The sequence below is a fragment of the Mustela erminea genome, chromosome 3 (assembly GCF_009829155.1).
Source record: "Mustela erminea isolate mMusErm1 chromosome 3, mMusErm1.Pri, whole genome shotgun sequence".
NCBI lineage: Eukaryota > Metazoa > Chordata > Mammalia > Carnivora > Mustelidae > Mustela > Mustela erminea.
The window spans coordinates 65,121,504-65,137,945 of NC_045616.1; the positions used below are offsets into that span (position 1 = coordinate 65,121,504).

Consider the following 16,442-nt stretch of genomic DNA (forward strand, 5'->3'; position numbering starts at 1 on the left):
CATCTTAGTCAAGGCCAGAAGTGACCTACATGTCACCCTCCTATTCCCCCAGGCTCAGTTCACTCCAACTGCCATCACCACATACCAGTAACTGGGTGTCTTACAAGCAACAGATGTTACTGCCTCATAGTTCTGGAGCTAAGATCACAGCACCAATACATTCGTTGTCTTGTGAAAGCTATCTGTTCACCGTAACTTCACATAGTGGAAAGAGGAAGAACTCTCTGGGATCCCTTTTAAAAGGGCTCTAATCTCATTCATGAAGGCTCCACCCCCATGACCTAAGCTCCTCCTACAGGCACCACCCCTTAATGCCATCACGCTGGTTGTGAGGAATGCAATATATCGATCTGGAGGGGACACAAGCAGCTTTGCGCAGTGGCAGTATCGTAGCCAATGAGGTTTATCCGAGGCGCGATTATTGCTAATTGGAGGGGACACAAGCATTCAGACCATAGCACCTCCTCATATTCCTTCCCACATAAACTCACACAATAAGTCACTTCTTATATTTAAATTCTCTTTTAAACCAAGTTGACTGTGGAAAGTATATATGCAATTTACCTATTTATCTAGCTATACTGAAAGAGGACTTCAACTACATTCACTCTGTCTCAAACTTTCTAGTGGATTAATTAGTCTTTCCAGCTTATCTCTTAACTCAGGCCAAAGACCCTGCTGGCAAAACCTCCCCAGCTAGGAACTAAAACTACCCTCTCAAGGAATAAGGACAGCGCTGAGCCAGTAAGACCCTGCCCATGATTGACCCCAAGAGAGTGATCAACCTGACTGTCACTGCCCACCTGCACATACCCACCGACCTCTGTCCCACATTTGCCTTCCGTAAACCACGGAATATTTTCAGTACTTTGGAGACAGACAGTCTTTGAGACATGAGTCTTCTGTCTTTGGAGTGTTGGCCTCTTTTTTTTTTTTTTTTTTAACTTTCTTGTTTGACTGTCATTTATCTCTCTGCCTTTGGATTTTGTCCACAGTGAACTGCATAACCTGGTCTGTTTGGGGCCCTGGGAGCCAGGGGCTCTTGCATCCCTGCACCCCCAGCTACAAATTTCGGTAAAATTCACAGTATATACACATATTCTTTCAGGAATACATAACGATTTTAAAAGACTTTCCCATCACTGAATTCATGTAGAAAGGTAAAGATGCAAGGTCCTTAACTTTAGCAATACCTACAAATTCAAGCAGGTAAGCTCACTAAACATTTGTTTAATTAATGATGACTGAGGACCACCTGCCCAGCTCTCCCTCCCTGGGGCTGACCGGGCCAGGGTCTGAGAACAACCCGAATACAATCCCTCAAGAAACCTTGTTCCACACTGGAACCAGATACTCATACCTCCTAAAGGTTTGCCTTCCGGGAATTAAAGAATCAATGAAGTGAGGATCAGAGATCCCAAACCAAAAAACTCTAGATGTGGAATTTCAAGAAATTGTGAAAACTATTTTCTTTAAGCATCATTCAGGCAATTTAACTAAAAGTCACCAATTTAGCCATAAAACATGTAGTTGCCTAAGTTGACTGGTTGACTTTTCCCTGCTTCATTGTCCATGTGACATTTGACTTGGGTTAAGCCGCTGCCTTCGGCTCAGGTCATGATCTCAGGGTCCTGGGATCGAGTCCCGCATCGGGCTCTCTGCTCAGCAGGGAGCCTGCTTCCCTCTCTCTCTCTCTGCCTGCCTCTCCATCTACTTGTGATTTCTCTCTGTCAAATAAATAAATAAAAAAAAAATCTTTAAAAAAAAAAATAATAAAAAAAAAATAAAAAAAAAGACATTTGACTTTAAAATAGAGTATCTTCCCTCCCCCGAAAATTCCCCCTGAATTCTGGTTTTTCAATTAGGTTCACAAAACTTTTTAGATAAATCTATTGCTATCTGAACTCTTTTCCTACACAAATGAATTTAGATAGAGCATTCTTTGCTACCTGAACTCACCATATAAACTATATGAACCCATCATATAAACTCTTGTTATCTCAACTCAAAATCCAAATATGTTCACAGGAGAGATGTCTGTAATTCCAGAGTGATACATAAATTAACTCTCAGCTAGGGACACCTGGCAGTCATTAAGCAACTGTCTTTGGCTCAGGTCATGATCCAGGGTCCTGGGATCAAGCCTTGCATTGGACTCCCTGCTCAGTGGGGAGCCTGCTTCTCCCTCTCCCACTCCACCTGCTTGTGTTTCCTCTCTCACAGTCTCTCTCTGTGTCAAATAAATAAATAAAATCTTTTTTTTTTTAATTAACTTTCATCTCACCCTGAGACAGAGTGAAGAATATGCAATTTGAAAGGCTTGGAGGATCTAAATCAGTAAGCCATACTACAGAGACAGCTACATAAACATTTCAAGTATCTTTATCAAAGTTTATACAAGATCATTTCACACTCATGAGAATAGCAACTATCAAAAACAGAAAATAGAATGTGTTGGTGAGGATGTGGAGAAACTGGAATCTCTGTGTATGTGATAAGAATGTAAAATAACACAGCCAGTACAAAAACGGTTTGGCGATTCCTCAAGAAGTTATACAGAGAATCACAGTATGATCCGGAAATTCCCCTTCTAGATACACAACCAAAAATATTCAAAGGAGAAACTCAGGAATCTGTATACCAATGTTCAAAGCAGTGTTGTTCACAGTAGCAAAAGGGGGAAACTACCCAAATGCCCATCATCCAATGAATGGATCAATGGTACATCATATATAAAAAGATATTATTCAGGGCGCCTGGGTGGCTCAGTGGGTTAAAGCCTCTGCCTTCGGCTCAGGTCATGATCCCAGGGTACTGGGATCGAGCCCCGCATCGGGCTCTCTGCTCAGCAGGGAGCCTGCTTCCTCTTCTCTCTCTGCCTGCCTCTCTGCCTACTTGTGATCTCTCTCTGTCAAATAAATAAATAAAATCTTTTAAAAAAAAAGAATATTAAAAAAAAGATATTATTCAGCCTTTAAAAAATAAAAATGAAATTCTGACATATGATAGGTCATAGATGAAAACATTCTAAGTGAAATAAAACAGACACGAAAGAACAAAAATACTGTATGATTTCACCTATGAGGCACCAAGAGTATTCAGATGCAGAGACAAAAGAGAATGGCGGTTGCCATAAGCTGAGTGGAAAGGAGAAAAGGGAGTTACTGTTTAATGGGTACAGAGTTTCAGTTGAGGAAAACAGAAAATTCTGGAGACAGAGGATGGTGATGGTTGCTCACCAGTGTAAATGAACTCAAAGCCACCAAAATGTCCTTATAAATGGCTACATGTTAAAATTTATGTTTATTTTGGGGCACGTGGGTGGCTCAATGGGTTAAGCCTCTGACTTCGGCTCAAGTCACGATCTCAGGGTCCTGGGATCGAGACCCGTATCGAGCTCTCTGCTCTGTGGGGAGCCTGATTCCTCCTCTTTCTCTCTCTTCCTGCCTCTCTGACTACTTGTGATCTCTCGCTCTGTCAAATAAATAAATAAAATCTTTTCTAAAAAATTTATGTTTATTTCACCAAAATACAGGGGGAAAAAAAAATCTATTCTAGAGACCGTAAGATATCACTACACATCTACCAGAAAACCTAAAATAGTAATTATATTTCTTTTCTCCTTTTGTTTTTATTTTCTTGATAGGAGAAGGTGGAGCTAACCCTAATGTAGATGAAGCTAACCCTAATGTAGGGTTATCATCATTTCACTATATGGGTACACCTTAAACTGACCAGTGATGTAGGTCAATTATTTCCCAATAAAACGTAAAAGGAAAGAAAAACAACACTACTATGTACTGAAAACAATGCAAGGAAACTGGATCTCCCATAATATGGTGTGAATGTCATATGGTATAGGCACTCTGCAAGACAGTTTGACGATTCCTATAAAAACTAAACATAGACTTAGCACACACTCCAGCAATCATACTCTTGGACACTTATCCCAAAAAGATGAAAATTATGCCCACACAAAAACCTATATATAATTGGCCACATCAGATTTAAAGTAGCCAACACTTGGAAACAACCAACATGTCCTACAATATATGAATGGCTGAAGAAAGTGTGATACAGCCAACCCACAGACTACTACTCATCAACAAAAAAGAAGGAACTGCTGATATACACAACTTGAATGGATGTTAAGGACATTACACTGAGAGGGGCACCTGAGTGGCGCAGTGGGTTAAAGCCTCTGCCTTCAGCTTGGGTCGTGATCCCAGGGTCCTGGGATCGAGACCCACATCAGGCTCTCTGCTCAGCAGGGAGCCTGTTTCCTCCTCTCTCTCTGCCTGCCTCTCTGCCTACTTGTGATTTCCATCTGTCAAATAAATAAATAAAATCTTTAAAAAAAAAAGGACATTACACTGAGAAAAATCAAAATCAAGAGATCACAAGCTATATCCCTCCACTTTTGTGACATTTCAAAATGAAATTACAGAGATGGAGAACAGATCAATGACTTCCAAGAGTTAGGGATAGTCGAGGGAAGAGTGGTTCATTCATGGAGGTTGAAGGGACTTACAATGATCTGAGATCAAAAATGCTTCAAAAATTATTCTGTATTCTCTTCAGGACCACATGTACTTCAGTTAATGTCCCTCCCCATCATTCCAATTCCTAGTGAAAGCACAATGGCAGCTACCCACAGAAATTCCACTGACAACTCGTCATACACCAACTTTTACCCACCACAATTTGGCCTATTTTCTTCCCAGTTTTGCCCAGGGTTACTATTAAGTTCAACCAGTGGTATTGACACAATACCTGCTATTTTCATATTTAATCTTCTACCACTTATGTATAATTACCTTCTTAAAATTCAAGAACACACAAAGATGGATAGGGTGCTGTCACGTCAAACAAATCCAGTTTATAAAAATCTGAACGCAAACACAGAATTTAGTGTGATGATCAAGTGTTCATCACTGTATTTTGTTAAAGAGAGTACTCTCCTGTGAAAGACTGTTTGCATGTAACTTTCCCAAACATCTTTACTACCATATTGTTCATAAAGAAACGAAGGTGTAAAGAATTGTAAGAACACAATAATAAAAGCAAACAACTGCAGTATTATGAAAGCCAATGTTTGATTCCATACAAAAAAAGTCATACAACTCACGTTTGTACCACTAATCCTTGCAACAGTTTTTCTTATTCCAATTCATGACTATTGTTTTCAGTTTCTTACGAAAATATGCACTATCCCTTTCACAGAAGATTTTATGATGAGATTAAATGACAAGAGTTGTGATTCCCGTGTGATCCATCACACCCACCAATCAGTGAAAAGTGTTCCCTTTTCTCTGCATCCTCACCAATATCTTGTTTCCTTAGTTCTTAATTTTAGCCATTCTGACCAGTGTGAGGTGGTATCTCATGTGGTTTTGATTTGGATTTCCTTGATGCTGAATGATGTTGAACATTTTTTCATGTGTCTGTTGGCCATTTCATGTGTCTGCTATCTGTTCATGTCTTCTTTGGAGAAACGTCTGTTCATGTCTTCTGCCCATTTCTTTTTTTTGGGTGTTGAGTTTGATAAGATCTTTATAGATTTTGGATTCTAGCCCTTTATCAGATAAGACATTTGCAAATATCTTCTCCCATTCTGTAGGTTGCCTCTTAGTTTTGTCAATGGTTTCCTATGCTGTGCAAAAGCTTTCTCTCTTGTTGAAGTCCCAGTAGTTCATTTTTGCTTTTGCTTCTTTTGCGTTTGGAGACTTGTCTAGCCAGAAGTTGCAGCAGCCAAGGTCAAAGAGGTTGCTATGGACAAGGTCAAAGAGGTTGCTGCCTATGTTCTCCTCTAGGATTCTGATGGATTCCTGTTTCACATTTAGCTCTTTCATCCATTTTGAGTTTATTTGTGTGAGTGGTATAAGAAAGTAGTCCAGTTTCCTTTTTCTGCATGTAGTTGTCCAATTTTCTCAACACCATTCATTCAAGAGATTTTTTTCCATTGGATCATTAATATCATTTTTTTGCAAATCCTTCGTTATCTGTTGTTCTCAAGGGAATATAAGAAGCCATGTTTCCTCTTTCTAGAAAGTCACATTTTAATAACCACAGCCATATTCTAACCAATTAACATTTATATCAGATGCTTAAATGTATTTGGCTTTAGGGACCTATATTTTCAAATTCTCTCCCATGCTCGACATTTCCCAGAGGACCCCAGACCAGCCCTCATCTACATGCTGCTACACAACCTGGTCATTTCAAATTCTAAGCTGGCACTGAAGTCTTCAGAAATTTTTAAAGAAGATAAACTTAGTCTGACATGGTCTACTATGACAACTTTTTCTATTGCTTAATGAGCTTTCCCCTACATATCTCTCTCTCTCTCTCTAGCAGTTCCTTTCACTGTTACTGATCTTCACCAAAGTACAGGTAAAAGACAAGCCCCCTGGGAAAACATGGAACCTTGACAGCCATGCACCCCCTCCCCCACAAAAAGTTTCCACATCTATGCTACCTGATCCAGAAAAATTACTGTCACTGTTACTCTGAAACAGAGCACCAGGGAATGAACTCGGACTGCCGATTCTGCTCTGAACAGTTCTACCATCTGTCACAAGATGTAGATGTTCTAATTTTGCACTTAGACCAAAATGGCTGCAAAATTATGTATGAGACTGTGTAACTACCACGTAAGGTCATACAGCAGAGTGACAAGAGCTGGGTTTCAGGACCCGCACTGCCCTCACTCCAGGCATGATCTATACCAGCACCTGCTGCCCGAGGCTACCTGGGCCCTCTCTTCCAATCACAGGGCTCCAACAAGCCCATATGCCCTCTCAGACCATGCCCTCTGCTTGGACCACTCCTGTCCTACCTGTCCTCTGGCTAAACCCACTCACCTTCTAACCCCAGGCCCCATTGATAAGTGTTCCCTAATGGCTTCAGAAGCATCTTCAGCTTATCTTCACCCAACCATTTCTCACTATTCACTGTCTGGGATGATGTTGCCTCCCTACTAATGAAGTCTTGAGGGCAGGAAAGCCTGCTTCTCCCAAGCTTGTATACCCTGTGCCCAGCAGGTTTACCATAAAGCTAACAAAGCTTAAGATCAAGGCTCCTGCATTACAAGCCCTCTTCTGAAGCCATAGGAGAGCCCTATGTGTTGTTTATGTTTGTTTTTTCTCTCAATTTCCAATAGTAATATATTTTTTTAAATGTGATAGTTTGATTGTCAAAGTCAGGGGTGGTCATCTTGACCATCAGTGGCAAACAATATGAACTATTGGGAAATTAGCTTGTGATTGAGTGTCTATCCAAGTGTTTTGGGTGAAATGTTACAGAAAAAAATGATTATATCGTACGCTGGAGTTAAGGGGGAGATGTTTTAACTGCCATTATTTGATTATGCTGTCTTTCCATTCGACGTCCCCTAGGACACACTTCCCTTGCCTATTGGGTGAAACTAACGTGTCTGAGGACATTTTTGGAATTTGGTAAAGAGGAGGCTGGATTGTGAATGCATACGGAATTGCTCGGCTTTTAAAAATTTTGTCATTTCTCATTATAAATATTCACCTTGACGTACTTCTGTTTTTATAATTTTATATTCCTTTTCTGAAAAACAACCCTTCCAATTGCATAAACCCAGGCTTCACAAAACCTGGATCTGCCCCTGCCTGTGCCTCACCTAACCTGACACACTGAACTGGTCAAGTGTAAGCGTGCATGCACAAATGGACCGAGGCAGGTCATTCAACATCTCTCAGTTCACCACCTCCAAGTAATAGCAAAGTATAGGTCTAATGAAATAGCTCAGGGTGCCTGGGTGGCTCAGTTGTTAAGCATCTGCCTCAGGCTCAGGTCAAGATCCCAGGGTCCTGGGTTTGAGCCCCACATCAGGCTCCCCGCTCAGCAGGAAGCCTGCTTCTCCCTCTCCAACTCCCCCTGCTTGCGTTCCCTCTCTGGCTGTGTCTCTCTCTGTCAAATAAATTAATAATAATAATGAAACAGCTCGTGTGTAAAAACATTTTGCACAGCACTACAAGGTGCCCCAAACAGTTAAGGTAGTAACGCCAACGACTTCTTTCCAAAGACATGGAGTGTATTAACTGAAAGGAGATACTAGGAAAGAATGCCAAAGAAGGGATCTGAGTTCGTGTGACATCGTTCACAGATCATCTTTACTGAGTCAAGAAACTCTTCAGGAATCTTAAGCTGGACAAGATAAGCTTTTAATTCCCTACTGTTTTATTAGAACCTCCTCCCTATTAAATTCTAATTCTGGGCTAAGAATTGTCTGCTTCACAAAAACTTAATTTTGAATTTCAAATATTGAGAGTCTACATTGTGCCTCCAAAATGTGGTTAAGCTTCACACTCTGGGACCTGCTTCCCCCAAACCTTGTAACTTTCTGACTGTTGTGACAACCCCCTCCTCACGTGACCTTTGCTCTGACTGTTGTGTGCCTGGAGTACAGAACAACCTGCCGGTCCCTATCCCAAAACAGGGGTGGCCATAGACCGGCTGGGCAAATTGAACAACAGTACAGGAATAAGTGAGCAATAAAACTGAAGAGTGTACTGAATGAACCTTGACCACTGCTTGTGTGGAACTAAACTAGAACCACATATTCATTTAACAAACATTTCCTGAGCATGGCACTGTACTGGTACCGGAAAATCAGGGGATAAGACAGTAATTCCTTAAATCTCTGCTGCTCTGGTGATTTCAAGCTTAATAAAAGAGATGAAACCAAACAATAAGAAAACCTCCTCAAAAACCTAAAAGGGTGAGGTGGGTGTCCCATTTGAGCTAAAATGTGCACAATGAGTAAGAATTTAAATACAAAGAGAGAGGAAGCAAGAGTGTGCCAACTAGAGGAAACAGCAGACCAAACTAGAGGTCTGGGAAAATGAATAAGCATGACACTCGTGAGACACTGAGAACAGTATGGCTGGAGTTAATGGTGCAAAGGGTTTCTACAATCACAGATGTGACCAAGTACCAGCTTTAATTATTGTTTTTCCAGCTGGGTCACCACCCTAGTGACCACAGCCGCGGTCTAGAATATTGCTATCATGGGTCAGAGAACAAGCTCACCTTCCCTCAGTGGTTTTCCAGATATGCAGTTGGCCAACACTTACTGAAAGGCTGTAACATGCTGGACACCACACTAGGTATTTTGATATAATGGAGGATGATAATTTGTGTCCACAGGACACATGGTTGTGGTGTGACAGAGGCTGAAAGAGGATCTGAGGTTCAAATCCAAGTTCTATTGTAATTCAGCTAGGCGGCTATTCCCTGATCACGTCTGAGCCTATCACAGCTCCTGGGCCAGATAAATAAGCACTGATGAAGAAAAACCAGACCCATGTCAATGAACCTCAGTTTTCCTTCTGGTAAAAGAAGGCTAACTCCTAGGGTTTTCTGTACATTAGAGAATTCTTGAAGAAGTATAGAGCACCATAGTTGGCATATAACAGATTAAAAACCAAACATTTCTAATATATTTCATTGGACCCAATGTGTCCATTTTGCTCCAAATAATTTGTCCTACTTAAATGTGAATGTTAGTATTCTTTAGTGGAATTTTCATTTTTCTAATTTTTCTAAATCATTTTTTAAAGCAGAAAGCTATTATTCCCTTTCAATTATCCTCACTTTTGGAAAGCCCAGGCTTTCAGGCCACAGGCTCTACCCACGGCACAAAAGGGTATTACAACCTGATTATCAAAATAACCAGGAAGCAGGAGCATCCTTCCAAAATGGTAACCTAACACCTAAAGCACAAACAAGTCTTAGAAAATTTCCAGAAAGATACCAAATGTATAGCTTTCCATGCCCTATGTTTTTATTTGTCTACCTACTTATTGTCCATCTCTCCACTCTTAAGCAGGCTCTGGGAGAGTAGGGTCTTAGAATCCTGACTATTTCCCTCTGTGCTATATCCTTTGTGCCTAGAATAGTGCACTATACTAAACAGGGGTTTAAACACCCCTGATTAAGGAAGAATAAAGTTGGTAATCCTCATGGGATCAGTTTTGTTAGAAATAAGGCTAACGCCAGAGTGTATCAAATTATGACAAGGGAAAAGAGTCATGAATTTAAAACACCTACTCAAACCACACACATGCACAACCTCGGGGGTGAGAGGGAGGAGTTATTAGTAAGGCAGAATCACTATCCCATCTTCTGTAATAGCTCCCTTTCTAGAATGTGTTAATAAAACATCTTAATTGGATCACATCTTACTTCTTCTGAGGGTTCTCTGAGAGAAATATCTGACCCCTACGAATCATGCCTGAAATGGTTAAGATGGTAATATTTTTAAAAGCCACTAGAACAAAAATTACTTCACATTCTGTGTTGAAGAACACAAGGCTGCATATTGCCCAAACTGTGGGGGCTGTCACTAAAGTATGGGAAGTGAGACAATCAGACTTTATGAACATGTGGTACTTATTTACCCAGAGCCCCCAAATCTACACCCACAAGGAAATTCCTTCAAAGTTGGGTGCTAGGGCTGATTCTTCCAGAAGTTTCCCGCAGTTGTACATTTTACCTTTGGCCCTTTATTAGAAGTATGTCCTATCAGTAGTGATAGAAGGGGTTACCAGAAACCCTCCCTGTGCTAAGAAGACAGGGTACCATTTAAGCATCTGGACAAGGACAAAGCTAATGGAGGGCTTATGTAACATTCCAAGTCATAGGTTTAGCTAATGTCTGAGAAGTGGTCTTCCCCTCTGCTCTTTCAATACCATGAAGCAATCTCTGGCAGCAGCTAAGGATCTCAGGACTTCCAGGAACTGACATCTTGTGGCTCCTCGCCAGGCAGGATGAAGCAGTTACCACGGTTCCTCTACACTATGGGCAGAACATGCAGCTTTCAAGGTTGTTTGCCCCCTTACAAGCAAGACAGGAGAAACAGCAGAAAGGACCGAACAGGAAAAAATCAAGTCAGCAGAAAACAAAAGCCATCGAGGAGCGGCGACTTCAATTAGCCCAGCCAAAACAATGTTGGAAAAACCCAGGCAAGAAGGGGCAATTAGTTGAGATGCACATGCTGCTGGGATTAAGTCAGGAGACATAAGCTGCTAAAAATAAATTTTCACAAAGGCAACACGTGATCTAGAAATTGTTCTCAGGCAAAAGCCCTTCCTGATTCCATTCTCAAAGGCAGACTTAGCTGTACTGGTATGTGCTAAAAGACACCTTCATCCATGCCCCCGACACCCGAGCTAATAAAATGTCTATTACCTTGAGCTGGAGAGCTTGATGGAGCAAATGAAAAACAATTACTGAGCCCATTTTTTTTTTTTTTTTTTTTTTTAGTATATTTGTTTTAGAGGGTCAGGGCTTACCTAGATTTAGTTATAGGCAGGATCCTCTAGCAAGACAAAAAAAAGTTGAGAAAAGGGAGATGCTTTAATGGAAAGACCAGGAAGTAGTACCATTCTTCACAATTAAAGCTTAAGAGAGACTGCAGGGCTGTGAAGAACAAAATGGCGTCCTTGGGTAATGGCCGACGGGGCAATCAACTTGTGGTGACAAGTTGGGAAGGTCATTTTAATTAACCAGGGCAGGTGGGAAAACCCTAGGCTTGTTGTGGTCTCTACCACTTTCAAAGCAAGAAAATTATACAGCTTCTAATATAGATAGCATTAAATATTCTGAATATCAAACCAGTGCAGTTTAATTAGTCAAGTGAGTCACTCACCCTAAGAACCTTAATTTCCTCATCTCAAAGTGAGGGTGACCAGGCAAAAGTCTCAACGATAGCGTCCCTTACTAACATTGAGATAATCGGGGAGAGAGGCCAGTCACAGGCAGCCCTCAGGGACAGAGAGCCCCAAGGAGAGAAGGAGCAGCATCTGGAGGACAGGATTTCCTTCAACAGGAACCAGAAGCCAGAGGGATTTTGTGCGAGTCAGGAAGGAGGTGTCTGCCAGGTGAGCAAAAAACAAAGCCACTAAGTCCCCGCCTTAATAGGAAGCTGCCTCCCTCGTCTAGGAAACAGGCCCTGGGACCCGTCCTCGGGTCCTTCCCCTATACGGCAGGGACCAAGAAGCGTACACTCAGCCAAGGACTCAAGGAAGTTACTCCAAGCCCCAGAAATCCAAGTGCTTGACTGGGGCAGATTCCGCTCAGCTAGCTAGCTAACGAGCCGAGTCAAAGGCCTAAACATCAGATCAGCGAGCCCAGGGGCAACCAATATTCCTGGGGCAAACACAGCAAGCTACCATGAACTTGGGAGAGTAACAAAACCTAAAATGCTAACGAAGAGGGAAGCAGCTTAGAGCCAGCTGGCCACAAGCTCCTGAAGTAAAACTGTGCTGCCAAACCATTAAACCATTTGCAGCCTCCAGAGAACAGAAATGATGATACTCCTCAGTCAGCTGCTACGATGAACATGCCTGAAGGGTGGAAGAGAGCAAGGGCCCACACGCAATGGTTCACAGACACACCCTCTGCAGATGTTACAAACGTCTCCAGGGATCAGAGGCTTGCATTCAACCGAATTGGAGAAACATAAGAAATGAAGGAACCGTAACAAAAAAAATTTTTAAATCAAGATATTTTTGAACATCTATAAAGTATACAGAATTGAACACACTGCCTTTGCACAATGAAAATGGGAATGCCCAGTTTCATAATTAGTAGTTATTAAAGCTAAAAAAAACTAGCTATGAAATTATCTGGAAGTTATTTGACGAAATGATGTTATATCTCATTCGCAAAGCAAGCCACTAAAATTTGAAATACGAGGGGCGCCTGGGTGGCTCAGTGGGGTAAAGCCTCTGCCTTTGGCTCAGGTCATGATCCCGGGGTCTTGGGACTCAGCCCCACATAGGGCTCTCTGCTCAGCAGGAATCCTGCTTCCTCCTCTCTGTCTCTGCCTGCCTCTCTGCCTACTTGTGATCTCTGTCTGTCAAATAAATTAATAAAATCTTTTAAACAAAAATTTGAAATATGTATACCCTTCATCCAGCAATTCCACTCCTGGGAACCCATACTACAGAGACAAAAATATCAATACATAAGGACATATAGACAAAGATATCTAGTAAACAACTGTTCATGGTCAGAGAACCAAAACAAAGTGAGTACCCATCCACGGACAAAAGACCTGGTTCACACCCACTCATTAGAAAGAATGAGTCTGAGCTTTGCCTGATGACTTAGAGGACTTTCTACTCCGTTTGGTGGGCTAAAGATAAAGAGCCCCAAACAGGATCCAGATTTTAAAAAATAATTCATTAAAGCCTGTGTCTAAGTTTATGCATAGGATTGTAGGAGAACACAAAAATCAGTAAATATATCCATTAATTCTAGTTCTCAAACTTTAGTGTGAAACAGAACTACCTGAAAGTTGCTTTAAAATGTACCCTGCTGGGCCCCACTGGTGCCCCAGAATCTCTGATTCAGTAAGTCTGGGGTAAAGGTCTCAAAATTCTTTTTGCCAGTAAGTTCCAAGGGGATTCTAATGCTTGCCGCTGAGACAAATGCATCAATCTTCAACAGTAGTTACCAGGGAGACAGAAAAGGAGGTATAAAATGGGGACGAATAATTAATGGACTCTGCCCAAGATCCTAATGGATTTCCTATAGGATTCCTTTCATGGAAGACTGCGTGTACAAATTTGCAAAAAGTAATGTCTAATATTTCTACTTATATTTTCTATGATGAGCAAGGGTTAAATAACTTTAAAATATAGCTATTTTGGGGGCGCCTGGGTGGCTCAGTGGGTTAAGCCGCTGCCTTCGGCTCAGGTCATGATCTCAGGGTCCTGGGATCGAGTCCCGCATAAGGCTCTCTGCTCAGCAGAGAGTGTGCTTCCTCCTCTCTCTCTCTGCCTGCCTCTCAGTGTACTTGTGATTTCTCTCTGTCAAATAAATAAATAAAATCTTAAAAAATAATAATAATAAATATAAAATATAGCTATTTTTATTGAGAAAAAATTTTTGCCATCAACAGTTTCTCAAGGAAGAGCTCGTCTGCTTTATTCACAGCACTGAACTGATTTGGGGAAGATCAGTGCTACTTACAACATACATAAAAATCAAATATAATGTGAAAGGAAGTTTCTAGATTAACAAGTATAACATACATTTGTTTAATGACACTTATTAATTTCTAAAAACTTTGAGAAAACTCAATTTTAAAAGTAACTGAAAAACAATGAACAGCATAATACTCTCTGGCTTGTGAAGGCAAAATCCCTTTCAAAATTAAAGCAAAGGGGCACCTGGGTGGCTCAGTGGGTTAAGCCTCTGCCTTCAGCTCAGGTCATGATCTTAGGGTCCTGGGATAAAGCCCCGCATCCTCCTCTCTCTCTCTCTGTCTGCCTCTCTGCCTGCTTGTGACCTCTTTTTGTCTGTCAAATAAATAAATAAAATATTTTTAAAAAATAATTCAAGCAAATACCAAGTAAGCAAAATCTCTCCTTTTAAACACTACTTGCATCATTTCTGATCTTTTTATGTACAAACTAGGAAGCAAGGGGCTGAAAACAACAAACTAAAAGAATAAAAATAACTTTATGACTTCCAATATAGAACTTTCAAGTTCCCAAGGGTATGAGTTAAGGAGGTTTTAAGATAGAGAATAAACATCTTAGATTATATTAATTATAAATGACACTTTTCCAGGCTTTCACACTTGTCATTAGCTTCAGCATGACTACTCTGCTAGCTTAACACTCCTCCTCCCAAAACCATATTGTCACTTAATCTAACGACTAAGCCTAGGGGCACCTAGAGGTCAGTGAAGGGCCCCACTCTTGTTTTTGGCTCAGGTCATGATCTCAGGGGTCCTGAGCTCCAGCCAGATGTTGGGCTCTGTGCTCTCAGCAGAAAGGCTGCTTCAGAAACTGTCTCCCGCTTCCTCTCCCCCTTCTTCTTCTCTCTGTAAAATAAGTAAAATCCTTAAAAATAAATAAAAATTAAAAATTAATAATAAGCCTAGACCTCAAACCCGATTGCAAATGTCTACTATTTTTTCTATCATGAGCAAACAGCCTGGTCTTCCAAAGGGGCTCCTTTACTGCTCCTTAGAGACAGAGTCAGGAAGCTGCTCTGGGCTAAAAATTGGATTTGCAAGGCTCAGGTCCCCATGGTATACAAATCGATATAAAACTCTTGGCTACCAGTCGCCAACCCCTGCTCCTTCTCTAACCTTATTACAGTGCAGTGTTTCTCTTTTCCTGCAACAGCAACTCAATGGACCTCCATTGTTCATTTTAAAAATAGAATGAGTCTGTGGCTGAGCTGAGGAATATCCCTGCAGCTCCAACACTAAGGCTGCCTCCCCTCTAAAGATGAGCAAGCGGAAATGTTGGCCAAAAAACTATAAAGTTCGACAGCACACCAGACGAAATCAGAAATTTTAACACCCTCTGAAACAAATTCCTGAAATGCAAAAAAAAATTTAAGTCCTTTCTTTGTGCACACAATAAAATACACAAGATAATGAAACTATATGGGCATAAGAAACAGACCAAGATTTGAAAATACTATATAGAAACCACAAATGAAGTAATGGAAACTAAAATTGTAAGATAAATAGACTCGACAACACAGTAAATTAAGTAGAAAATTAAAAATATTAGGGGCACCTGGGTGGCTCAGTTGGTTAGCTCTTGATTTTGGCTCTGGTCATGATCTTAGGGTCCTGGGATGGAGTCTGGGACTCGGTTCCACACTCAGCAAGGAATCTGCTTCGGGATCTCTCTCTCCCTTACCCTCTGGCCCTCCCCTGCTTGCACCAGCTTGCACATGTGTGTGCTCACACACATGTGTGCTCTCTCTAAACAAATCTTAAATTAAAAAAAGAAAAAAGAAAAAATGCTCCTAGAATTCAGTCCACAGACGGATTGCATGGAGCACTGGGTGTGGTACAAAAACAATGAATACTGTTATGCTGAAAATAAATTTTAAAAATGATTTTTAAAAAAAAGGACAAAAAAAAAAAAAACAGTCCTTGAAATGAGAAACAATAGTGGAAAGAGAAAAACTGGAAAGAGAAACAATAGTGAAAGACCTAAAAAAATAAAACTCTAAGATGAAATGTGACAGCTTACTTCATGGATCCAAATAAAATGCATGAGGAAAAAAAGAGTACTTACAACTGTAGATTTTCTATAGGCATAAAGGTATCTCTCCACCATCTTCTTTAAAAACTTTAATTCTAATATAGTTACCATTACAATGCTATATGTACAATGCTGTATGTATTAGTTTTAGATGTACAATATAGTGATTCAACCACTCACTGTATTACTCAGCGCTCATTGTGGTTAAGTGTGCTCATAATCTTCTCCTCTCTCACCAATGCCAAGCCCGTGCCCCCCACCACAACTCGTAAACATCAGTTCATTCTCTGTATTTAAGAATTTGTTTTTTGTGTGTCTCTCGTCTTCTTTGTTCATTTGTTTCATTCCTTAAATTCCACATGAGTGAAATCTAATGGTATTTGA

General features: G+C 40.8%; 1 protein-coding gene and 1 pseudogene across 7 annotated transcripts in view; one reads left to right on the top strand and one right to left on the bottom strand.

Moving 5' to 3' along the window:
* The window catches only part of ARHGEF28 (Rho guanine nucleotide exchange factor 28), a 317,873-nt gene that overhangs the window by 228,284 nt on the left and 73,147 nt on the right, over positions 1 to 16,442 (bottom strand). The gene's annotated exons all lie outside the window — the stretch shown is intronic.
* LOC116587325 lies at positions 368 to 572 on the top strand (annotated as a pseudogene).